We start from the raw sequence: 26,636 nt of genomic DNA, 5'->3' as shown, positions 1-26,636 counted from the left end.
TTGAAAATAATGTACATAATGTCATGTACAGTCTGAAAGATCATACTGAACTGAGAGTTGGTAGACTGTAATCTGGGTGACCTCGGTTCATACAGACATAACCTCAAAGATATTGTAGGTCAGTTTCAGATCACCCAATAAAGCAAATATTGAAATAAAGCAAGTAACACAATTTTTTTTGGTTTCCCCATGCATGTCAGGCTGTTTATATTACTTAAATACTTTATTAACTGTGCAATACCATTATATGTAAAAAGTATATATGTAAGAATTAAAAATGTTTTGTTGTTAAAAAATGGTAAAGATTACCCGAGCTTTCAGGGAGTTACAATCTTTTTATTGGTGGAGGGTCTTGCCTTCAGGTTGATGGCTGCTAACTGATCAGGGGAAATTTGCTGCATCAATTCACTCTTCCTTTTCTAAAAGATTTCTCTGCAGCATGTGCTGGTGTTTGATAGCCATCTACCCACAGTAGAACTTATTTCAAAATTAGAGCCAATCTTCTTGAACCCTGTAGCTGCTTTATCAACTAAGTTATCTAATATTCTTATTGTCATGCCATTTTAACTACATTCACAATTATCTTCACCAGTAGTAGATTTCATTTCAAGAAACCTCTTTCCTTGCTCATCCATCAAAAGCAACTTCCCGTATCTTCAAGTTTGATCATGGGATTGCAGCAATTTAGTCAGATCTTTAACTTCCCTTCTAATTTCAGCTCTCTTGCTAGTTCCACCACATCTGCAGTTACTTCTTCCACTGAAGCCTTGAACCCCTCAAAGCCATCAAGGAGAACTGGAATGTTCCCTTAAGAGTCTGTAATGTTAATGTTTTGGCTCTTCCCATGAAACACAAATGTTCCTATTGACAATTAGAATGGTGATTCCTTTCCAGAAAGTTTTCAAATCATTTTGCCTAGATTCATTAGAGAAATTACTGTATCAGCTATATCCTTACAAAATGTTTCTTAAGTAATAATATTTAAAAGTCAAAATTACTCCTTGGTTTCTGGTCCTCAGAATGGATGCTGTTAGCAGGCATAAAAATAACATTAATCTTCTTGTACATCTCCATCTGAGAGCCCTTGCATTGTCAAGGAGCAGTAATTTTGTGAAAAGAATTTTTTTTTCCTGAGCAGTAGATCTCAGCATTGAGCTTAAAATATTCAGTGAACCAGGCTATAAACAGAGATGTGCTATCCAGACATTGCTGTTTCATTTAGAGAACACAGAGTAGTAGAATGATTCTTAAGGGTACTAGGATTTTCAGAATGGTAAATGAACACTTAGTTCAATTTAAAGTCATTTGTTACATTATCCCCTAACAAGAGAATCAGCTTGTCCTTTGAAGCTTTGCATCTTTGAAGTTAGCCATTGCCTTCACCTCTCTAGCCTTGCAAGTCCGATATGGCATTGTCTTCTAATATGCAGCTATTTTGTCTATATTAATTATCTATTGTTTAATGAAGCCACTTTCATCAATTACCTTAGCTAGATCTAGATAACTTGCTGTACCTTCTATATCAGCACTTGCTGCTTTGCCTTATACTTTTACGTTATGGAGTAGGCTTTTTTCCTTAAACCTCGAGAATCAACCATTAATAGCTTCCAACTTTTCTTCTGAAGCTTGCTTCCCTCTCTCAGCCTTTATAGAATTGAAGAGGTTTGGGGCCATGCTGTGGATTAGGCTTTGGCTTAAAGGAACGCTGGGGCTGGTTTGATCTTCAATCCAGACCACTAAAATACTTTCCCCATACCGGCAATAGGGCTGTTTTTCTTTATTATCATTTTGTTATCACTGGAGTAGGGCTTTTCATTTCTTTGAAGAATGTTGTCATTTCATTGACAACATGGCTAATTGTTTGGCTCAGGAGACCAAGCTTTTGTCCTATTTCAGCTCTTGACATATCCTCCTTGCTAAGCTTAATCATTTCTATCTTTTGATTTAAAGTGAGAGATGTGCAACTGTTAATTTCACATGAACGCTTAGAGACACAAAGTGGGCAAATGCTGTCAGGAAAATTTTACAGATAGATATAAATGGCACAAGGTTACCACAAACCTTCCAAAAAATGCAATAACTGTGAAGTACAAAAAAAAAAAAAAAAAAAACACATAAAACAAGGTTTGGTTGTAATGCTCTGTAGTATGTGAATGGCTTGCTTCTTGAATCAACTATCAAAAGTTTAAAACTAAAACATTTTTAAGAAAGAATTCTTAGAGATAGACTTAATGTATCATTTCTCTCCATGAGCCTTCCCTTCTTCAGGCAATGGTCGGAGTAACACTGAAGGATTCCAAGATGCACAGGAGCTGACTGGAGGCATTGTGTGTAATCTAGAGACTTCACAGGAAGTATTATTTTGTTGATAGAAACTACAGTGTGTTACTTTTAACCAGAAACACTTATCACTGTCTGGAATTGGTGCCTTAGCTGAAGATATAGAACATTTTAAAAACACATTTTAATTACTTTGGAAAGCTCAAGAGTAGAGTCCTTCCACTTAATTTCTTTTTCTTTCTTTCTTTCTTCTTCTTCTTCTTTTTTTTTTTTAAGACAGAGTCTCACTTTGTCCTCTTCAGTAGAGTACTATGGCATCACAGTTCACAGCAACCTCAAACTCTTGGGCACAAGGGATCCTCTTGCCTCAGTCTCCCAAATAGCTTGGCGCCCATAAGAACACCCGGCTATTTTTTGAGATGAGGTCTCGCTCTGGCTCAGGATGGTATTGCACCTATGAGTTCAGGCAATCCACCCACCTCGGCCTCCCAGAGAGCTAGGATTACAGGCACAAACCACTGCGCCTGGCCACTACTCAATTCTGATATCAAGTCAAGCATACAACAGAACCAGGTTTATAGGGTTTTCGACTTGGAGTGAGAGGGACAAGTAATTTAAAAGCACTGTTGTCCTCACAGTGTGCCCTCTTTAGATGGCCTCTGTCACAGCTGCTCTTGATGTGTATGTCCCGTGACTCCCACATCAGACATTCCTTCATCAAGTGGGGAATTCCCCCGCCCCCCGCACTCCCTGTCCTTCACCTCACCCATTTCATTAGAACACATGGGAAGGATTAAGATGGGGTCTTCAGTAGCAAATTACAGAGCAAATTGCTCCACCTGCTTCCAATCTGTAGGCATAAAACACTCCCAACTCTGTCTATGCTATCTCTCTCAGTTCACCAGGATTTCTAGAGCCAATGAGCTGTGCTATTTGGTCTAAAGATAAAGAAACAGGAATTAGGGTCATATGTAAAATCTCTTTTCATGTGAGATATTTAGAGAATGCGCTGTCTTTTTTCTTTTCTTCCTTTACTCCAGGTAGTTAATACCAGTATAATCCTTTCAGCCTGGATAAAGACACAGTGCATTTTACTTTTAATCTAAAATGTGCCTTAATGTAATAAGCGACTGGTGTCATAATGAGGACTCATCAGGAATTATTGATGTATCCTTTGATTTATCTACTTGTAGCTGTGACATTGATGTTTATAAAGTCCCTAAACCTCTATGGCAACTGTGGTTATTATCTCAGAGCATATAATCAAAGAAGTCTGGGTGAAATTATGTAGGAAGAAAAAAATGCCTTCACTTTAAAGGAAAAATAATTGTGTTCATAATAGCAGTTATAAATGCAAGGGAAACATGTGAGCAAATAGAATTTCTTCTCCAATGTTTTTAAACCCAAAGTTTGTCTTGGTTAAATTATTATTATTATTTTTTTTTAGCTTGCCAGTTGGCTACATAGATGTATTTTAGCAACCATGTTATTGTTAGTACCATAATAGATCACTATTTGACTGACCTTGATTAATATTTCGCACGGCAATAGTAATGAGATTGTAGTCTAATCTTAAGGATCTAGTCATTTTATATTTTTAGAAATTCTGAGATGAAGCATTGAAGTGTCAACTGAACATCAATCATTTTAAAAGTCGATAATCCCATTAATGGTAATCTTAATAGAGTCGGTTCTTTTAAAGACATACTTGTAATCATATACTTCCTCGATGTTAAAAGCAAAGCTATCAGAAAATTATATGGACAAGGAAATTCCAACAACCATAAAAACATAGGGCCCTTATCAAGAGCTAAATAAATTTGGTTCCCAGTTAGGTCATTTGTTTCTCTGTTCAGTCATTCCAGAATTAGAAGCCAAGGCTGACTAACACTGCAACACAGCCATGCACTCGCAGGCAGTAATAACATTCCATAGACAATTAAGTAAACATCTGCTTGTGGTCAATTGTAACAAGTATAATTATATTAGATTTCAGGTACAATAAACTTAAAGGTTTCTATTCTCTTTAAAATTGCTGCGATCACAAATAGAAGGGGAAATGCAATGTTCTGGTTTATAATTAGGATGATCTGTTGGTCAGGAAAGCCTAGACTTGAGATATGCTCTGGTTATAAACTCCCTCTATTCCAAGGCCTCATTTAAAATTTGAAGTAACTCTGGGAAGAGCTGTGAAAAACTGGGCAAAGCAAAGAACTCTGCCCCATACCTACCTCTGTTTCAAGTTACCCTAACATGGTCAACATATTCTGCCCTTCACAGAGGAAACTACCTAGTTTCTATCAAATAATCACACAGTAACTATTGATTCCACGTCCACCACCACTTTTCCTCACTCCAAGGACTTATTTTTTTGTTTCAGTTTAGCCCTGGAGAGGGGAGGAAGGGCAATCTTCAATTTCTGGACAGTTATTACCCACATGGTAAATTTCAGACATTGTAAGTCTAAAGCCCTGAAAAACGAAGCTCACCCAAAGTCCTATAGTTTGAACTCAGGAGGCCACTCAGGTGACTAATGATGTTAATTTTTATAAAACTTCCTGTCAAAGAGCCAGAGTCATGAGGCAGGGAGATGGGAATGTTACAACTCCAGGGTTTTCAAGTAATTCAGATGGCTGGAGTCCACACATGTGCTGACCCAGAAAGAGGAAAAAGCACACAAATGGGAGGGTAACAAGGTGATTTATAAGTGGAAGCATATAAAATCATAGAAGATAGTAGCATGTTTCAGAGAGTGGGAGAAGGAAAGCAAATATTGTTAGGAAATTGTTGGAGACCTGGAGATTATAGTATAGAATGAATTTTGCAAATACTAGGTAACTTTGAATTTCACATCCTCCCTCTTTCTTTTTGAGGCCCTCTATACTTCCTATAGGACGAAAATGCCCCCAGATTTTCTAGGATCTCTCATGTTGCTAGACTGCTGGGGTTGGATCTTGGCATGGCCACGCACTAGTTATGTAACTATGGGTGGCCATGCCAAGATTATTAAAGTCTGTGCCAAGACTATTAAATATTTCTTTATAGAAACTTAAGACACTTTCTTTCCTTCTCCGTGAAATGAGGGAGATGATAATGTGTGCCTTATAGGTGAACTATAGGTGTTAAATTAATTGTTAATCAAAGCACTCAGAATAGTATCTGCCTTATCACAAGTTTTCAAGAAGTGGTGGCTATCATTAATGTTTATTATTGATATTTAATAGCTCCATATTTCAGGGAAAATGATGAGTACACATAGAAATATCATTAATTAATATTATAAAATAATTTCTCATCACATACTACATATTATATATCAAAAATCTTTATTTGCTCATTCTACAACAATAAAATTGATGACCACTAAGAATATTTATGATTCATTTTTAAAAAATGCTTACTGATTATCCATTAAGAAATGCATTGTCCAAAATATAGGAGAAAGATTTTAAAAAATAAATAAGAAGCAATACTCAAAGGAATTATTTATTTTAAGAACCAATCATTATTATTTTAGATAAAAATTATTAGCGACAAGTGTGTTATAAAATCAATACAGAAAAGATTTATTTCAGAAAATGAGATATTAGAATAATAAGTTGCATGACAATAAAGTTACAGTCTTAAAGATGTACAGATGTTCCCAATCCCAATTTATTTGTCCCCAAATATTTTGTAGATTTCAAATTTGTATTTTGTCCATTTCTAGGGATCACTGAATAATGATGTGGCTACATTAAAGATAAATCCAAATTGACCCACAAGGAAAGTACATAAAGTCTTAAAAATAAGTTCTATGAAAAAAGACGAGGGATTGAAGCTATTTAAATTGAGGAAATTGAGATTAGAGTATGAATAAAAAAGTGAACAACTATTCCTTCAACAGAAGTGATAACCAGTTATTGTGACTCCACTGAGGATTTAACAAGAAGTCAAACATTATATAAAAAAAAATGTTCTGAAAGCAAAAGGTGCTCATTGATAGTAAATTGGGGGATTTGGATCCTGTCTCTGAATTTGGGTCACATTCTTTCAGTTGTAAGAACAGATTCCTGAGGAAGGAACTACTTTCAGTTCAGAACTAGTAAATGTATCAACAATTAGAATGTGTTTAATTGTCAATAACTAAAACGCTGCCCTGAACTTAATGAAATAAGTTACTGGCTCTGTAACTGAATCAGGTCATGCAAGGCTTGATCGGTGGTTCAATGATACTACCAAAGGCCCAGCTTCTAGCTCTGTGGTTTGTCCTAAATGATGAGGGCTGCATTTTAAACCTGATTCCCCTGCTCCCACGGTCGAGACCAATACTTATAGACCTACATTTTTCTTCAGTTTTACTCAGGATAGGAGAAAAAGTGAATTTTTCCATTTTTAATAGAAATTTCCTTGGTTTCACTCTGAGTAAATCAGCTTATATCACATGCCTTCAGCTAAATAAATCACTAGAAACAGCAAAAGAAGTGCTTATTGTCTTAATCCAGGTAATGTACTCCAAAAATGAAGCTGAGATTTAGGTTCCCCAGAAGCGTGCCCTCCTCCAATAGAAAACCAGCATCATTGAAGAAAATTTAAAGTAGATGCCAAGACTAACAAATGCTCCATCCAGGTTCTACTAAGAAGAAATAATTTTTAATTCTTCATTAATAATTTTTGTACAATTGTGCTTAAATTTTAAATTAAGGGACTAGATAAATCCCTACTGTGGCCACAGAGGTATATTAATGTACTCTAAACCTGTGACAAGCTACAGGGTGTAGTTCAAAGAAACCTAGAGAGGTCATTAGAGACCCAGGATTAAGTCCAGTCTCCATTGCTTGCAAATAGTAAAAATTCATCATGTCACCTCATTTTTCTAATAATTGGTTTCCCATTAATAAATAGACATCAGGTTTTGCCTTTTCTTCTAAGCCAGTTGTATTTATGAAACAGGATAATACATGAGAAATGCTTTATAAAGTAGATACTGCTTTATGTATGTAAAATAAAAAAAATTATCACTCAAAATATTAGTATGTTGTCATTATCTAAAGATTGGCTTGAAATAGATTTTTTAAGAGCTTACTGCATTAATATTTAGGGCTTGTCAAGGTTTTATTACCTCTGGGTTCTTGCAGACATTCACTTTCATAAATGACCCTCACGTGGGTTTCTAAATTTATTATGTTGTGGTTAGTCTTATTTAATAAATTTGTAATTATTTATTATTGATAACCACACAGTATCTCCTCACAAACGATTTTAGTACCTACTCCTGCACCTTGTTTTCTTTATTCTTTCATTCATTAATTATATATTTAATGTCTATTATATATAAGACATTGTACTAAATAAACGTAGATATCAAATTTTATATCAGTCCTGCCTTTCAGGTTTTAGAATCAATGTAGACATAAGACATGCAATTACTTTTTTCCCTTTGTCTTATTGTTTTTTCTTTTTCTTTTTTATTTCATATTAATACAAGAGTATAAACGATTAGGTTACATTGTTTACATTTGTTAGGTAGAATCCAAGTGGTAGTTGAGCCCCTCACACAGAAGGTGTGCCCTATACCCTTACACTGTGTCAATTAGGTGAGAGCATCTGATCCCCCTCCCTCCTCCTTTTTCTCCTACCCTCCTTCCCCCTCCCCCCAGTTTAATTTAATTCTGCTTTTCTCTTGTGTGGGTGTATAGTTATTCAGCTATTGTTTTCATATTTTTAATATATAGGGTATAAATAGTAGCCAGCATAGGGGAAGTGTTGGACAGACACCAAGGAAGTAGGCATTATTTTCATTTTTAACAAATGAAAAAGAGCTCATGCAGACAGTAGATGGCCCACAGGGCCACATGTGGTAATCTGAGTGGAAAGTGTATGCTCAGCTGAGGGAAGGTTATGAGCAAATCAACAGAAGCAGAAAAATATGATGAATGTTGGTGTGGACGCACCAACTGGTCACCAGCTGGCTTAATTTGGCCTGTGGAGATGTTTTGTTTATCCTGAATCATAATTAAAATTCTTTAGAATTATTGCCAACATTAAAAAGCAGGGATTTTATTGGTTTCCAGTTTCTTGTGAAAAAAAGAAAATTTATCTACATTCCACATTTCAACATTCCAACAGTCCTACACAATAATTATTTGGAACTGAGAAGCTACTGCCTAGCTCAAAGGCAGAAATTGCCTTTTTTTCCAAACAACTGGCTTCTTCCGTAAAATGGGTTACTTACTTCATTTCTGTAATTGAGTCAGTTGGCCCTGGCCAGGATTGCAAGGTTAATTCTGGGTGGTGTTGATTGAGGTCTTTGTTTAATGATGTATTAGAACTTGTAAAATTTATTGAAAGTAATATATCCTTCATAGGGATAAATACCTTCAAGTCATTTTTGTAGGCAATTTAAAATTACGTTTTCTTCAAATCTAATCAGATCTGTGTTTTGTCTGTATTGTTCTCATTAACACTAATAATCAAAATGGAATTTTTGTTATTTTTAATATCCTTTTTTAGAAGTAATTTAATTAATTGATTAGGATGTCAATGTTTTCAGAATGTCCACAATTTCATATTTTGGATAATATTTAACATATTTGGTACTGTTCACACGATTGATTGTGTTAAATAATGAAATGAGGAAGATATGCTATTACAATTCAAAATTCGAATCCTTAAAATGGAAATTGGGAGTTTTTTATATTCCCAAATTTTTGTGCGAGAAAACAAAAGAAAAATTGCTATTTCTTGCCTGCTTCTCAGCATCAGGAACTCAGGAAGAAATTTTAACATGATTAATCCCTTGTATGATGAAAAAAAATAGAAAATGAAAACTGTAGGCTTGCATTTGATCAACTATGTCTGGTGGAGAAATTCTGACGGGATTATTCTGCCTGTCATTTCTTTAATTCTGCACAAAGAAAGATAGTGAAGAGTTCAGTCTGGGCTAAATCGAATGGATTGGTAATCAAACGTTAATTCTACAGAAATGATTAATGAATACTTAATAGGTACAAATAATGTAACTGAATATAATCACATCTTGAAACCAATAAATTTTACTTCTGTCTTAAAGATTAAAAAATAAAGTTTAAAAATGTTCTACTGGTCCGTATTCCTTTTTCCTTGTTTCTCCTTTCTTCTCTCTCTTTCTTTTCAATATTCATAGAAAATCAAGTTTCTCATGGTTAATGTAAGGCAGTGTTTTATTTACTACTCTGACAAAACCAAATCTTCCTTCATTGGAAACTAATCCTTTTATCTTACAATATGTAAGTTATATTCCTCTAAAGCTCAAATGTATATTTAGATCTTGATTTCCACATGTTATATTTGATATGCAACCCAAGGAACCACTACTTAGAATCAATTACATATTACTAATATCAATATATACCAATTAATCATATTATGTAGTAATGTGTAATTAGTAATGCATTTATTTCCGCATAAGTCATAATGTGCTTTAGCATACAATATTAACTATCCCTTTCAATCCTTAACTGAAAACTCAAAATACACCTTTTTTCCATAATCCTACGTAGGCTTAACATATAAGACCTTTAGGGGTGGAGAATGAAACTCAATGCTATATAGATGTTACTGCCTACTCTGAAGTTGTTCCATAATTCAAATAAATTATATTTAACGTATCTACCAGATCATTGTTGGGATGTTCTGTGTAATGAGTGAAGATATTTAGCATCCTTAGTTTTATATGATGTTGAAAAAGCTATTATTAACATTTTCTATGTGTCAGGCATTTTTCTAAGCCTTTTACATAAATTAACTTATAAATTCATTTCAAAAGTCTATAGTAACTCCACTATATAGATAGGGATGTTTGAATAATAATGGAGAATTTAACTTATTTGATAGGATTTACAATAAGTAGTGAAACGAGATTCAATTCCAAGTGATCCAGCTCACAACCCACGCTCTTTTGATGGTACACACTAGAATGGACTGTTTAACCCTCCTGTATATGAGGTCAGCACACTTCTTTCTTAGAAATACTAAAAATCCCAGTCCTATGGGAGCTGACTCGGCAATACTGTATACAATGTTCTGTGTTTTTAACAAAGGTGTGTTAAGGACTCAGAATACACCTTTTTTTCTCATGCAGCCTCTACTGAGAGTTAGCAGGACATTACTTGGTTACTCTTGGAAGTGGTTATAATTGAAAACAACAGGGAAACAGAGGGGACAAATCATCAACCCATGACTGAACAAGTAGTAAGTGGCAGACCACTGGTATGTTTCCTGTTATTTTGAGAAGACATTGAGAGAGACAGCTGGGCTGGAGTTATGTTTGATAGAAACTTCCCATTTCACTATAATAGCCTCCTGAGGCAGTCCAAATGACCACATGAAAGTTTCTAACATCGGAGGTTGTGAAAGGAGACTCAACAGCCCATCTGAAGAATCTTGACGTGCCTTATTATGGAGGCAACACCTGGACAAGTCAAGACACCAGCATTGTCAGCTGGCAGAGGGTTTCCCTGAGCCAGCCACACAACTACCCATTTCCATAGACAGATCCCAACCCATGGTAATTGACTGCCCTTCCTTTCAGCATTGTTTTCAAAATGGCACAAGTGAATTCTGTTAAATTAAGCACAGTATCAGGAATAAAATTAAGGGATGGAAACATGAGAAGTAGAAAGCCTTGAACTAAAGATTGAAACAGAATCATCACTGAAATTCTCATTTTCTTCTAGACTAAAATATTTTTGGACTAAACTGTGACTACCTGATAGAACTAAATTAGTTTGCTTCTTGGCAGGGAAGAGTAGATATTTAGAGCCAACCAGAATAAAGTGTTTGCATATATCCAAATGGATAACTCAGACTTGCTCTATTGTATATCTGCACCTCTCTATCTATCTGCCTATCAACCTATACACCTGTCATTTTAGATACCTGTTTCCAAGTACCTAGGATATTCCTAACTGACAACTGAGAAACAGTTATCTATACAACACTACACATTAAATGTCAATAAAAATAAGGTAGATAACTTGATGCACATAGTGCTCAAGAAATAACTATATGGGCATCCATATTTATATTTTAACTGAACTTACTATGGAATTTTATACTCTCAATAGTCAAGGCTTAGTCACTTACACCCAAGTTCAAGTTCTTGAATTTAGCTGTGATGATATAGAATTATTTCAGAAGTTATAGTAAATTTCATAGTTTCAGTTGCTTAGATGCCCTGTGATTCCTTTCGGAATAACTCTGACAATTTTTTTTCACTGAATCAAGTTTTTTTCACTGAATTTTCTATGACAACATACATTATAATATATTTCTCTTTTTTTCTGAAATACAAATGTTTTCTCATGTATGTGTTTATTTTTCTTTGACTTTGCTCTTGTTAGGAGGTTTCTGTCATTCTACATAATAAGGTAGAGCTAGGTGAAATTTGGATTACAGGCAGCCCCTGTGTTACTAACAAGATAGACTCTGTAGGTTTGTTCTTGAGTTGAATTTGTATGTAAGTTGGAAGAGGTACATTTATCCATTACCTGCAAAAACCTCCTTTCATGTGAGTTCTTTGTTAGACAGATGTTTGTAACTTGGGGACTTACTGTAATAGCTTCCTTTCATAAGTGAGAGTTGTATGTAAGTTGGAAGTTTGTAATTCAGGGACTGCCTATACTTATTTGATTTTATTTTTTGCCTCTAAAGTGCCATATGGTTCCAAATGGTACAAAAAATCTTTATAAAAAGCCTATCCCCACTTTAAAATCTACATTAATCATCACCTCTAAGAATTTTCTTCTGATTACTCTCTTATAAATACAACTAGGGCAATAAAAGGAGTGACAAACCAGCAAAAAATTTAAAATCTGAGAAAGAGGCCAGATGTGCTGACTCATGCCTGTAATCCTAGCATTCTGGGAGGCCATGGCAGGTAGATTGCCTGAGCTCAGGAGTTTGAGACAAGCCTGAGCAAGAGTCAGAACCTGTCTCTACTAAAAAATACAAAAATTAGCCAGGCATCTTGGTGAGCATTTGTAGTCCAGCTACTTAGAAGGCTGAGACAAGAGGGTAACTTTAAGCTCAGGAGTTTGAAGTTGCTATGAGCTATGATGCCACAGCACTCTAGCCAGGACAACTGAGTGAGATTCTGTTTCAAAAAAAAAAAAAAGAAAAGAAAAGAATCTGAGAAAGACTCCAGATAGACACTGAGTGTAGGTGATGCTAGCTGTTGTCACAACATACACACTATAGTTATGCTTTAGGTCAGGGATTCCAGACATGATAATATGCACAGATAGGACTTCAGCAATTAGAATCAATTTATGAGATTGTAGGATAATTGACAAGTGTTTCTATTATAGATCAAGACTTGAGATGGGAACTATGAAGAGAGATCAAAAGAACATTATAGAAAACAAATACATAGTAATGGAAATAAAGAGTCTTAAATGGACTCATCAGTGGATTTAATACAGCCAAGGAAATAACTAATAAACTTGAAGATAAATCAGTTGAAACTTTTCAAGCTAAAACACAAAGAAAAAAGGAATCAAACAAAACACTACATCCAGGAAGTAGGGGGAAATCTCAGAAGTATAACATATGTATAATTGGAATACTAGAAGAAGAAAGAACAGAGCAGAAAATACAGCACAGCAACCCATTCCCATTTGTGGTTTCACTCTCTGTGATTTCAATTACCTATGACCAATTACAGTAGGAAAATAGGTGAGTGAATCACAATAACATATTTTTAAAAGGAGAGAAGCACCATATTCACATAGCTTAAATTATATTATTATAATTATCTATTTTATTGTTACTCTCCTACTGTGCCTAATTTATAATAGACTTTATTATAGGTATCTACATGTAGGAAACGACATGGTGTGATAATATTAAGTTTTATCCGCAGTTTTATGCACCCACTTGGGGTCTTGAAACAAGTGTCCTGTGGATGATGGGGGATGTACTGTATTTGAAATAATAATGGTTGAGAAATTTTCAAAATTAAAGTCAGATACTGAACCAGATCTAAAAAAAAACCCAAGCAGAATAGTACCCTCAACAAAATGAAACAAGTGCCTAAGGAATGCTATATTCACCCTGCAAAGGTGAAGAGAAAGGTTGGGGCAAAATGTAGAGAAAATGTTGGGGCAAAAAAAACACCTTTATTTGTAGAGGAACAAAGATGAGAATTACAGCAGACTTCTGATCAGAAATCATGCACTCAAGAAAACAGTGGAGTGAAATCTTTATAAAACATTCAAAGGAAAAAAAATCCTGCTAACCTATATCCAGTGAAAGTATCTTTCACACTGCAGAAGAAATACTTTCTCGCACAATCAAAAACTTATCAGGGAATACGTCACTAAAAGAAATGCTGAAAATTTTTCAGACAAAAGGAAAATGATACACATGTAGGCCAAAACTCGGATCTGCACAAAGAAAGGGAGAACATCAAAGCAAAAATAGATGCAAAATTTTCTTTTTATTTATTGTTCTAAAAGGTGGTTGTTTAAGCAATAATAGTAGCAATATGCTGGTAATTATAGTGTATGGATAAGTAAAATGAAAGACAGCAATGAGAGAGGACTTAAAATAGTGTAATGAAAATACTGCTCTACACAAGAAGTGGTGTAGTGTCATTTGAAGGTGGACTCAAGTTATTGTAGCATGCATTTTAAACGCTAGGCCAACTATAAAAGTGATTTTTAAAAAAGATTATAGTTGATACACCAAGAAAGAAGATAAAATTGAATCATATAAAATACTCTATTAAAAGTAATATATGTCCATATTATCTGAAGCCATGCCTATGAAGATCATGCAAACAAGCTGGTTTTCTTTGAAAAATACAAAATAAAAGCAATCATTTTAAATTTAAAAGATGATAATTTTTGAGTAGATATATGAATAAGTTCTTTTTTTTTTTTTTTTGTAGAGACAGAGTCTCACTTTATAGCCCTCGGTAGAGTGCCGTGGCATCACACAGCTCACAGCAACCTCCAACTCCTGGGCTGAAGCGATTCTCCTGCCTCAGTCTCCCAAGTAGCTGGGACCACAGGTGCCCGCCACAACGCCCGGCTATTTTTTGGTTGCAATTCAGCCGGGGCCAGGTTTGAACCCACCACCCTCGGTATATGGGGCCGGTGCCTTACCGACTGAGCCACAGGCGCCGCCCATATGAATAAGTTCTTAATTTAGTACTATTAAAACCATATTCTAAGTTATTTGAATTGCATACAATTGATTATTGGCTCCTTAGTCAACTACAATATAAAATTATAATACCAATTGAACCTCTTTAAGTTGACCTCCCAAGATACAGTAATAAAATAGTCAACATATGGAGATGGTTAATATAGGGAACTGGGCTGCTTGTGCATGTGGTATATGTCCAATCTATGAAAAGTAGGTCAAATTAAGGAGATGGTCAATGTAGAGAGGGTCAACTATGGAGGTTCTATTGTGTTAAAATAATGAACTATGTTGTTAGAATGAGATTTGTACAGAAGTAGTGTGAATGGTGTCTCTTAAGGCTACATTGATCTTCATTTAGAATACAATAATAAGTATAGAATATATATCATGAGAATTTTTATTTTGTTGAAAATAAAAAGCATAGAATTAGACCAATATACATGACACTACACTTGTAAGTATGAGCTTATAGTTAGGGTTGCTGTAAAACTATAGGGTACACAGTAAAATTTGAATTTGAAGTAAACAATGAATAATTTTTTTTGATATTTTTATTTTATTTATTTATTTATTAAATCATAGCTGTGTACATAACAATGAATAATTTTGTTAATAAAAGTGTTTCTAATATTGCATGGGATACATTTACACCCCCAAATTACTCATTGTTTATCTCAAATTCAAATGTAGTTGGGAATTGTGCATTATTTACTAAATGTGACAATTCTAGTTTAATGTACTTTCTAAGTGACTTGATGATGAGCAATTTATGCCTTGGTTTCCCTGTAGAACCAGTTGGGATGACTCAAACTTCTAGAATCTTCAAGTCTTAATTATTCTGTACTCTACTTTCTCAAGCTACATATTTCACCAGGTTTATCCCAGCTGGTGTGTTCTGAAAAATCAGGATGCTGCCTAGCTCTTGTGAGATACCCATGATTTCTTATAAAGGTACATGGGCATGTGACTGTGCAAATAGAAAAGTGAGAAGCTCCCAGAGTTTCTGGTTTGGGTTAGAGTAAAAGACTATTGTCAGCAGTGGCAAAGGGGCTCTTTCCTCCTTTGCCTGAAGTGTTTGTTAGTGTCTGTTAGGAAAAATTTAACTAAGTGGAAGTAGTTGTGCAAAACTTCTGGAGGTCAAAGGAAGTGAATGGGCAAAGGAGACAATTTCTGAATGGCTCTTTCGTTCTTCTATAAATGGATACTGAAATCAGTTAGGTACGCTGAGCACTTAGCTTTTAGGAGTCTTCTCCTAGTCCCCCTACTTCCAACCTTGGTGATCACTAACACCCTCTAATTTATTGTTGCACAATAGCCAGTGATCCTTTTAAAATATCAGTAAGATCTTCTGTTGTAAACTTTCAAGGAGTTTTCCTTTGCACTTCACCCAGACTCTCTCCCATGGCATATGGGATCTGACCTCTACCTATCTCCCTCTTCCATGTTGGACTCCTGGGCCTTTGGTCCTTGTGCCTTCCCCATTCTGGGCTCCTTGCTCTTCCTTGAGTGCATCTAGCCTGCTCTTGCCTCTTCCCTTCTTCTTCTTCATGCCTAACTTCTCCTACACCAATATCTGAATAAATAGCTCATTTCTTCACAGCATTTAGATCTCTGCTCAAGTATCTCTTCCTGAGGAGCTGTCCTGTTTTACTCAACCTAAAATAGTATTCCTCTTCTCTTTTTTTTCCTCTGACTCTATCTTATTTGTAATTTGTAACATGTAATACTATCTAACTTTATATTATATATTTGTTCATTTTTTCTTATCTCTTTGTTGTCTTTATTTGCTCTTTTATTGAATTATTTGATTCTAAACTGTATTTATAATTTAATTATTTACAACTTCTCATCACATGGATTTCTCCTAAGTTAGACTATTGCACGATTGTAGACCACAATATATGTTTTCCTACCTCCATACATTTTATTTCTTCCATCCCCTTTGACTTTGTTCTTGTTATGTTCTATCACCAGTTTTATGTTAAAAAAATATTTCTTGATAAAAGCCTTTCCTAACACAACACCCCTCACACCCATACAGACTCATATTTTCATATGGCACTTGTTATATTATTATTATTTGAATATTGTTAGTCTGTCTTCTTTCTTACTGAACTTGGAGAATCTATACTGTTCATGTTTTCTTCTTCTGTACCACCCTTTCAAATATTACAGACAATCATTACATATTTGGTGAACGATGTCCTGCTCCTTTTGTCATAGGACAGTGGTCTGTAAACGTAATTTTTGATACAAATCCTAATGATTTTTACCTGACCATTATATTTTTGTAAACTTCCACAGTTTTTCACATAGCTAAGCAAATTTTCATTATCAAACAATCAATCTCCTAAAATATTGAATATAGGATATTTTAGTTTTAGGGAACCAAACTACTTTAAAGTAATCTAACTTACCTGGGTAACTGAAGTTTTGAATAAAAATCATGTCTTGAATAATATTTATCAAGATTGCTCTGAAGATACATTTGTTTTTCCTTCCTTTCACTCACTTGCTAGACACTTCAACTGTATTTTAAGGAAAATGAGATCTGTACCTTAAGGAAATTGATTCAGAATCATAGTGATTTCTGAATTAACAACATCTGAGCAGCCTCACGTTCTTTACTTCTACTCTTAGGAAATTGTCCACTAGAATCATCTGGTTTTATTTAGAGAGAACAAAGACACACTAGAATCATTTGGTTTTATTTGGAGCGAACTAAGATAATCAGTTATCATTGAAGTAATTTGACCCTTAGGAAAGCTAGAAATGCTGCTCCTGTTTAACACCTTCAACTAAATCAAGTTTTGCTTAGTTTCTGGAGCAAGATGAAAGGGGAAAAGGATTGTTTTCAGCATTCTTACAGAGAAGTGTCTCATTGGGGTAAAGAAATTACTTACAGTTTTTTTCAGCTTGAAGAGATTAATTTCAATGTGTCCTGTTGCTGACCTTCGGAAAATTACTTCATTTGCAAGTCATGTTGCTAGAAATAATCCTTTTCCTTCCTTTCAGCAGAACACTGGACATCACTGAAATCCAGCAAGTACACATCTACTTTCATGATATTAATACGAAATATGAATTTTTGCTTATGTTATAGTGTTACATTCCATATTTCAAATATTCCAAAGACCTTTCATGCTTGTAATTCAGCAATATATTAATCCATTTTGATAGTCTTTCAAACTACTAGCTGTAGAGGTAACTCACCTGCTGAAATTTCCCAAGGAATGCTTATTTCTATACTTAGAGGTCCATGCTTTTAGATGAAATTTGAAAAACAAAGAGCTTACTATCATTCCCCCCGCCCCCAGAGAAACTCTAAATTTTGTTTAAATCATTCAAGCAAACAAAGCAAAAAGTAGAATTCTGCTCAGTGAAAAGAGTTATCTATGATGTGGCTGAAGAATTTGGAAAAACTGTAATCCCCCGAATTCTTCAGTTTTAGGTTATCAGTTATTTTTTCTCCATATAAGTTGAGTAGTCCTTATCTGAGATGCTTGGGACCAAAAGTGTTTTGTACATCAATTGTTTTTTTATCTTGGAATATTTTCACATACATAATGAGATATGTTGAGCATAGTTCCCAAGTCTTGGACACATAGCCTGAAGGTATTTTTGTACAATATATTTTTAGTAATTTTGTGTATGGAACAAAGCTTGTGTACCCTGAAGCATCAGAGAGCAAATGTGTCACTCTCCTGACCACCTGTGGGGATAATCTGTGGTTATTTGGGACAACCACCATTGCTGACTCTAGATTTATTTGCAATTATTTTCCTAATAAGCCACCATTTTCTTACACTTATTCGTACATAAGCAATTAACAGTTAAAAATAGGGATGTACATATCTTACGTGCAGAAAAAGAATACATCAGCTGAAGGGGGCTGGAGAGTCTTTTTGTCCTTGGGGATGCTCAATCAAGATGCATTGTGCTCCTGTGTTTTGACTGTGACCTGTCATGCAAGGTCAGGTGTGAAATTTTAAGCAGTGACATCATGTCAGTGCTCAGAAAATTTGATTTTGGAGCATTTTAGATTAGGGATGTTTAACCTATACTTCAAATATATACCCTTTATCTGAATCTCAGTGTTGCTATTGAGAACTCTTCGGGTTGATTGGAAAATTTCCTCTATTTTTACTATCTGCTCTTTTTCTGTTAAGTTTTGAAATGTCACTATGATGTGTCTGTGTATAGATTTATTCTTATCCATCCTGTTTTTGTTCACATAATGCCTCCAATATGGTGGATTTATGTCTTTATCATATTTGAACAATTCTCAGCTATTATTTATTCAAACTAGGGTCTGTGTTATTATCCCTAGTTTTACCTTGGGTCTTCCTGCAGGCATATATTGGAAAATATTGTTCTTCCCTATCTTTTGAACTTCTTTTTGTGTTTTCACAAATCGTTGCCTCCCTGTTTTGGGTCTTAGATAATATTTCATGTATAACTTCTAGTTCACTATTTTAGATATATTTGGATATATGTTTCAATTCACTCTAGGTCATTCTAATGAGTTTGTCTTCACTGAGTTATTTATTTCAACAGTTATATATGTGTGTTTATTTTTATTTCAAAATAATCTATTAAGTTTGTTTTCAAATGTGGTCATTTTGGATAATCTTTTACATTCTTTTGCCAATGAATTTCTTATGCCTTTAAGTATTTCACATATGCATGCATATGGATGTATCTTTTACAGTTTTAAACATTTTATACTTACACAATAAATGACAAATTTTTTGACTCTGCTTCAAAAAGATTATTTTCTTATAAATTTGACTGTCTGTTTAAAATGTTCATATTTGGTTGATCTTAACTTGTATAAAAACTGAAGCCTAAAATGAAGATGCTTTTATACAGAGAGGATTTGTTTTTGCTTCTTTTTGATCCAAAGACTATTCTAAATCTGAGATACAAACTTATGTCCCCTTTTGATTCCCTGGCTTAATACAGTAGTGTTTGATTCATCTTCCTCCTCTTTCCTTAGGCAATCTTGATATTAGAATTTTACCTGTATTTCTTTTGTGTTTAGTATTCCAAGTTCATATTTCAACTATTCTTTTTTTTTACTCCTTCAAAGTTTCCTTTACATCTCCCCAGCTCGGTATTACAATAAAATTCATATTTGATCCAAGTTCTATCTACTTTTCCACATTGACAAAGCCCTGTAATACATACTGCAATGAAAATAAAAATCAATTTTCTTTAATTATCTAAGTAATTCTTTCATTTAGTAACATTTTTAATGATTAATATTATACTTTACAGAATTCCAACACAGCTAAAGCCAAAGCAAATTAAATTAAAAAAATAAAACAGAAGAAAGAATTTAATTACCCACAAAACAGTTCTTAAACCTCGCAAAACATGCAGGAATGGTCAATAATAGCTCCCAAGAATGGTTGAAAATTATTCTGATAGCTGTTTCTTTTTTTTTCCTACAATTTATTGCCTTTCTGAACAGCTAAGTTTTTCCTGAAATGCTGATCTTGTCTCAAATGCTGCCAAGGAGAGTGTCTCATTGAGACAATATTTACGACTATTTCATTTTGCTCACTAAAGTGTAACTGGTCCTCTTAGATTTTCTAAAACCCTCCTTTCTCCACTGAATAATGTAGGACACTTTCCCCTGGAGGGGGTCAAAGCACTATTGAATAGTAATTTGAAAACTACATGAAGCATTTGTCTTTTCACAACCTCCTAGAATTTAATGAAAAGTTACAATGTTAGTATCCTGATACTTAAGTCTTGCTTACCATTTAATAGGAGAATCTAAAAATTTTCATGCAAACAAGACTCCTGCCAGTCTGCTTTAATATCATACTGTAACAAAAATCTACTTATTCACTTATAATTAGATTTGTGTTATGAAGGTAAAGATGGTGATAGGAGAGTTAATTAAATCTAATTTTAAAAATGAGAAATGGCCATGAAAAACTTCTTTGGAGAAGTGAAATGAAAAGTGAATTAAACATTAGAAATGAAGTCAAATAAGAGTAAACCAGGATGGGGGATAAAGAGAAAAGAAACGTGCTAGGAACAGGGAAAATATGTGCAAAGATCTTGAGCAGGAACAGGGAAGGACAGTTACAGAAACCCAAAGCACAGAATGACTACATTTGTACTCAGTGATGGGCGTGGTTAAAAGTGATCTTGAAAGAAGAGGGAAGAAATTCAACATCAGATAGAACCTGTTAAGAAAATTAAACTTGGGGCCGTGCCTATTGCTCAGAGGGTAGGGTGCCGGCCCAATATACTGAGGGTGGTGGGTTTGAACCTGGACCCGGGCAGCTAAAACAGCAACAACAAAAAAATGTTGGGTGTATGGTGGGCACCTGTAGTCCCAGCTACTCGGGAGGCTGTGGCAGGAGAATCGCTTAAGCCTAAGAATTGGAGGTTGCTGTGAGCTGTGACGACACAGCACTTTACTGAGGGTGGCATAGTAAGATTCTGTCTCAAAAAAAAAATTAAACTTGAAATCTAAGAAGAATGTGAAATATGTATTCATTATGAAAACAAAAAAATCACATTTGAAATTAAAAAATAACAACAATTCTAGCCCTAACTGGGAAAAAGGAAATTGGCTGGGAGTGGAGGCTGCAGTGAATTTGGAGCTGTGGTAGTGCCCAAATAAGAAACAGGGTGAGTCGGACTGTGGCAGTTACAACGGAAATGGAGACTCTCCTAGTGTCTTGATACTTGAGTCTTCTTAATGGAGATTAAGACCTTTCATTAAATTCTAGGAAGTTGTTAATTGAGGCATGGAATCTACAGATTTAGTAAGTGATATAACGATTGATAAAGCATCCACAGAATTAACACCAGCTTTTTATTAAAATGTGACCTTTTCATCTTTGGTGGATTAAAAAAAAATATTCAATCAACATTTCTTTTCTCCAATTTTTAATAGAGTTCCCCTTTTTGACTCCTAGCTTTTTCCACCAAATAACATTTAGCATTTTGAACTTCCCTTCCAAAAGTAAATGAGATCTTTTACTATTTTTCCTGAAAGGAGTAACACTTGGTTCTTTTCAGTATCTCTGATTCCTGCCCCCTTGTGTTTATTTATTTTTTTGTTGTTTTTCAGAAAACAAAGAACAGATTTTAATATTAGAACCGCTTACATTTTCACTGCATGTAGAAGAGAGAAGCTTACATAGGTTCTTGTCTCTTCTTAAATCATTTTCTTCATATAACAGATTTAGATTAACCCAAATATACTTGAGATTGTTATTGTAAAATTGCAAATTCAATATTAGGAAGCTTTCTCCCATTTATTAAATATTGTCTTCAATTGGCAGGAAATAGCCTTCCTGTTTGGCTGAATAGTAAACCTACTCTGATGATATATTCTGATTTCTTTAGAAAGACTTCTAGAGATCTAAATTGGGTTTAGAGTTGATCTCATAAGTGTTTTCAAATCATTAAATAATGTAATGTATATCAAAATATCACACTGTACCCCCCAAATATGTAAACAGGACCTTTGTTTTCTAAGAAAAAAAAAACAATTTTTTTCTGTAAAAATGCTTTCTAAATATAAAGGTATTATGAATATTAGCACTATTTGTTGCCACCATCTGTTTACAAACTCTTGTAAAACTTTTGAATAAATTATATAGATCTTTAAAAAAAACCCCAAAATTTAGAAGTCTTTTAATATGTGGTATGTACTCTTGAACAGCTTAGGTTCTACCTTAGAATCTTTCTCAAATATATTGAGAAGAAACTATACTGTTAGTTTAGAATTTTATTAAAATTTATATCTTACATTCAAATCATTTGCCATGCAAAACAGTATATCATAAAGCAAAATAAAAATACCTACTGCACTTTATTTTGTCAAAGATAAAATGCACTGGAATATAAAGGAGAGATTTTATTCAGTGTATTCACATAAGGAGAGCATTTCAGACGTGAAAATTAGAGTGTCCTAGCATGGTGATTTTACCTTAGACTTTTACAAGGAGGAGCAGATAATTTACAGGTGCTATGATTTAGAGTTGTGATTGTTTTACAATCAGGGGAAACTCAGTCAGTTAGATGAACAGGAAATGTTTATCCCTGTCTAGCTAGTTTTAGGAGGACAAACAGTTCTAATCTTGGCTAATCATTCTTGAGACAAAGAATAGGTCTGTCTTTGCTCTTGTCACTGGATATTTAATGGGAGACACAGTCCCAAGACGGTCAATGGTTTCAAGTCTTATGAGAGTCAGTGAAAGAATGGGCAGGTAAGGGAGTTCTACCTACCTCTTATGGGGCTACATAGTTTTATTTTTATGACAAATGTTTCCTGGGACACAAAAGAATGAAGAGATTTTAGAAAACGAAAGTTAAGAGATGGAGTTCATAATCATCAGTGTTTATTAGGAAAATAGAGATTAGATAAAGTTAAACACTGTAAATATTTTACATGAGTTCCAAATCTAAGACATAAATGAATGTAAAGTTGTCAAATCAGTACATTTTCACCACTTCTTTCAAGATACTGCTTTTTTAAAAACTTGAGTCGTAATTTAAATTTTGGAAATGTTTTGAGTATAAAGAAAAGTTTGAAGGGATTATTTTGATGGGAAACCTATCTAATTTTATCTGGTATTTGCAGGAAGAATAGTTCTTTTGCTTTACATTTATGGCAGAAAGAAACATTGTTTCAGTACATTTGAAATTTTGTGTCTTTCCTTTCTTTTCCTTATAAAGCTAAAATTCAGGTGTAGGAATCATCATTAGACCACAGTTCCACCAAATATAATCAGTTTCCTGGTTGACAGAGAGTTTCTTTTTTTTTTTTTTTATTAAATCATAGCTGTGTACATTGATATGATCATGGGGCATCATTCACTAGCTTCACAGACTGTTTACCAAGTTTCACATATACCCTTGTAAGATGCCACCGCTGGTGTAATCCCACCAATCCCCTTCCCTCTACTCACCTTCTCCCTCCCTGTCCTCCCTTTCTCCCTTCCCCCTATTCTTAGGTTGTAACTGGGTTATAGCTTTCATGTGAAAACCCTAAATTAGTTTCATAGTAGGGCTGAGTACATTGGGTACTTTTTCTTCCATTCTTGAGATACTTTACTAAGAAGAATATGTTCCAGCTCCATCCATGTAAACATGAAAGAGGTAAAGTCTCCAACTTTCTTTAAGGCTGCATAATATTCCATGGTGTACATATACCACAATTTATTAATCCATTTGTGGATCAATGGGCACTTGGGCTTCTTCCATGACTTAGCAATTATGAATTGGGCTGCAATAAACATTCTGGTACAGATATCTTTGTTATGATGTGATTTTTGGTCTTCTTGGTATATGCCCAGTAGAGGGATTACAGGATTGAATGGCAGATCTATTTTTAGGTCTCTAAGTGTTCTCCATCTCTCTTTCCAAAAGGAATGTATTAATTTGCATTCCCACCAGCAGTGCAGAAGTGTTCCCTTTTCTCCACATCCACGCCAAAATTTCTGGTCTTGGGATTTTATGATATAGGCTAGTCTCACTGGAGTTAGATGGTATCTCAAAGAAGTTTTGATTTGCATTTCTCTGATGATTAAAGATGATGAGCATTTTTTCATATATCTGAAGGCCGCGCGCCTATCTTCTTCAAAGAAGTTTCTCTTCAAATCCCTTGCCCAGCCTGCGATGGGATCCTTTGTTCTATTCTTGCTAATGCATTTGAGTTCTTTGTGGATTCTGGTTATTAAACCTTTGTTGGAAAATACTAGAGGACAGTGCAGGGAAAAACCTTGAAGAAATCGGTCTGGGTGAGTATTTTATGAGGAGGACCCCCCGGGCAACTGAAGCAAATTCAAAAATACACTACTGGGACTTGATCAAACTAAAAAGCTTCTGCACAGCCAAGAACACAGTAAGTAAAGCAAGCAAACAGCCCTCAGAATGGGAGAAGATATTTGCAGGTTATGTCTCGAACAGAGAGTTTCTAACCTAGGGAATGACTGTATAGTACTTGCTTAAATTTCACCTGTTTATATAACATTAGTTAAATAGAAATCAAGTGCTTCAGAGTATTATTGTTTTATTACTTTTCTTGGAAGCTTGATAAGAAATCCCCTAAAATAGTTCAGGAAAATTACATACAGTCTTATGATCTGTCAAACTATGCTGGCTCCCATCATGTATTGATGAACATCCTTCTGTTTCAAGGGAAATTTCCAATAAAAACTACACTTGAGCTTTTTCTCAGTAACTGCTCATCCATAACCCTGGGCTGGTTGCCAAGTATTAATGTGATTGCTTTACAGTCAGTGGGAAGTAATTCAGTGGCACTTTTCCATTTGTAATGCCTCTCAATGAGAAATGAGGTTGTTAGTTGACTGATGACATAGGGTAGGTACAGAAAAAAAGACTTTAGAGTTAAGAATTCACACCAAATACCACTCTCTTTTTAATATTGAGACAATTTTTTCGACTATTGTTTTGGAATAATTTTAGATTTAAATAAATGTTGCAAGAATAGTTCAGAAAGTTCCCTGTGTATGATACACCCAGGTTCCCCTAATGGTAACATTGTACAAACCTATAATGTAGTTTACAAAACCAGGACATTGACATTGGTGCAATATTAAAGTATAAACTAACTTTGTACAGAGTTCACCAGTTTTTCTATGTTCTGCTTTTTCTTTTCCTTTTATTTTTGTTGCAAATGCTATGAAATTTTACCACATGTGTAGATTTATATTTCTATCATGATAGAAAACCTTTCGGGCCTAAAGAAACTCCCTCACGCTACCCATATGTAGTCATTTCATCTTCTCAACCCTGACCCTGCAAACCACTCATCTGTTCTCTACCACTATTTTTTTTTTCATTTTAATAAGCAATATAAATTATCTTATGCAACCATTGAGATTGTTTCAAAAGTGTATTTTGAAATAATTTAAAATTCACAAGAAGTTGCAAAACGCCTACAGAAAATTTGCATAAACCCTTCAAACAGCTTTCCCAATAATGACAATTAACGTTTATGTTCTGGGGGCTTCTCTAGAAAGAGAAAAAACAGAAAGAACACAGAGAATTCACCTCCTCCTCCTTCTTCAAGTCATAAAATCCCTAGGTTGTTTGCCTTCTTTTCTCCATTTTCAGAGCTCTCTGGTGTTTATTTATTTATTCTCAGATTTTTAAAAGGAATAAGGGAAAATGTACAACTTTTTTTTTTTTCCAAAGAAGAAGGACCTATGCTCAGTTAATTTTAAAGCTAGATTTTTAGTCCTAGACTCCATCTCTGTTTTCCAGCATTTCCCAGTTATGTTTTGAGTGCTTTAGTAGCTTTCCTGGACAGTTATAAAGGAAGTAGAAGACTTATTTACAACCCTCAAGTCTATTACAATAAAAATTCAGTCAAAATATACTTACTGAAAAGTTTCTATGTAGCATCCACAGTTCTAAGCTGGGGGCGAAGTGTGATAGCCTAGTTGGGGAACTGACATTCAAACCCGGAAGCCCATTAGAAAAGATTTTAAAAGATCACTGCAACAATGAATCCTTATCTTTTGTCTGTACATTAGGAGGAGGCATAATAATGCTATGGTAATTGAGCTGTTTTTTTCAGAGGTAAGTAAGAATTTATAGACTATTTTGGAAATGCATCGAAGAGTAAAAATACAAATATTTATAGAATAAGTTTGCAAATTCACATAACCAATAAAGCCTGTGCAGAGATGTGACCATTAGCTAAGTAATTAGATGTATAGGAAGAGGAAAAGGAAAGGAGTCCGACAAATTAGGGAAAATGCACTGTGATACCTTTGGTTATAAGATCAGTAATAGGAAAAAAGGGGTAAACTATATGAACTCAAGCCATGACATATATTGGGAAAGGGCATATGGTGTTCTTATTAGGGGCATGATCAAATACTCCTAATTTGAGAATTATAATGAGCACATTACAAATATTTTGATGTTATATGAAAGGGAAATATGGAGCTATTAAAATTAAATATTGATGTAATATCCACAAAATACCATATTCTCTCGTGTATATGAAAAATTAAAAAGGAAAGAGAAATGGAAGTTAAACTCATGATAGTAACAGAAAGAAAAGGAATTAACGTTAGGAAGACTCTGATACACACGCCATTTTCAGAAGACCTGACCTGTTAGAGGAAAATGATCACAGGTATTCTTTAAGGAATACAGTTATTAAAAAATTAAAA

Source organism: Nycticebus coucang, chromosome 7 (genome assembly GCF_027406575.1).
Source record: "Nycticebus coucang isolate mNycCou1 chromosome 7, mNycCou1.pri, whole genome shotgun sequence".
NCBI classification, from domain to species: domain Eukaryota; kingdom Metazoa; phylum Chordata; class Mammalia; order Primates; family Lorisidae; genus Nycticebus; species Nycticebus coucang.
This window is presented reverse-complemented; position numbering follows the sequence as displayed.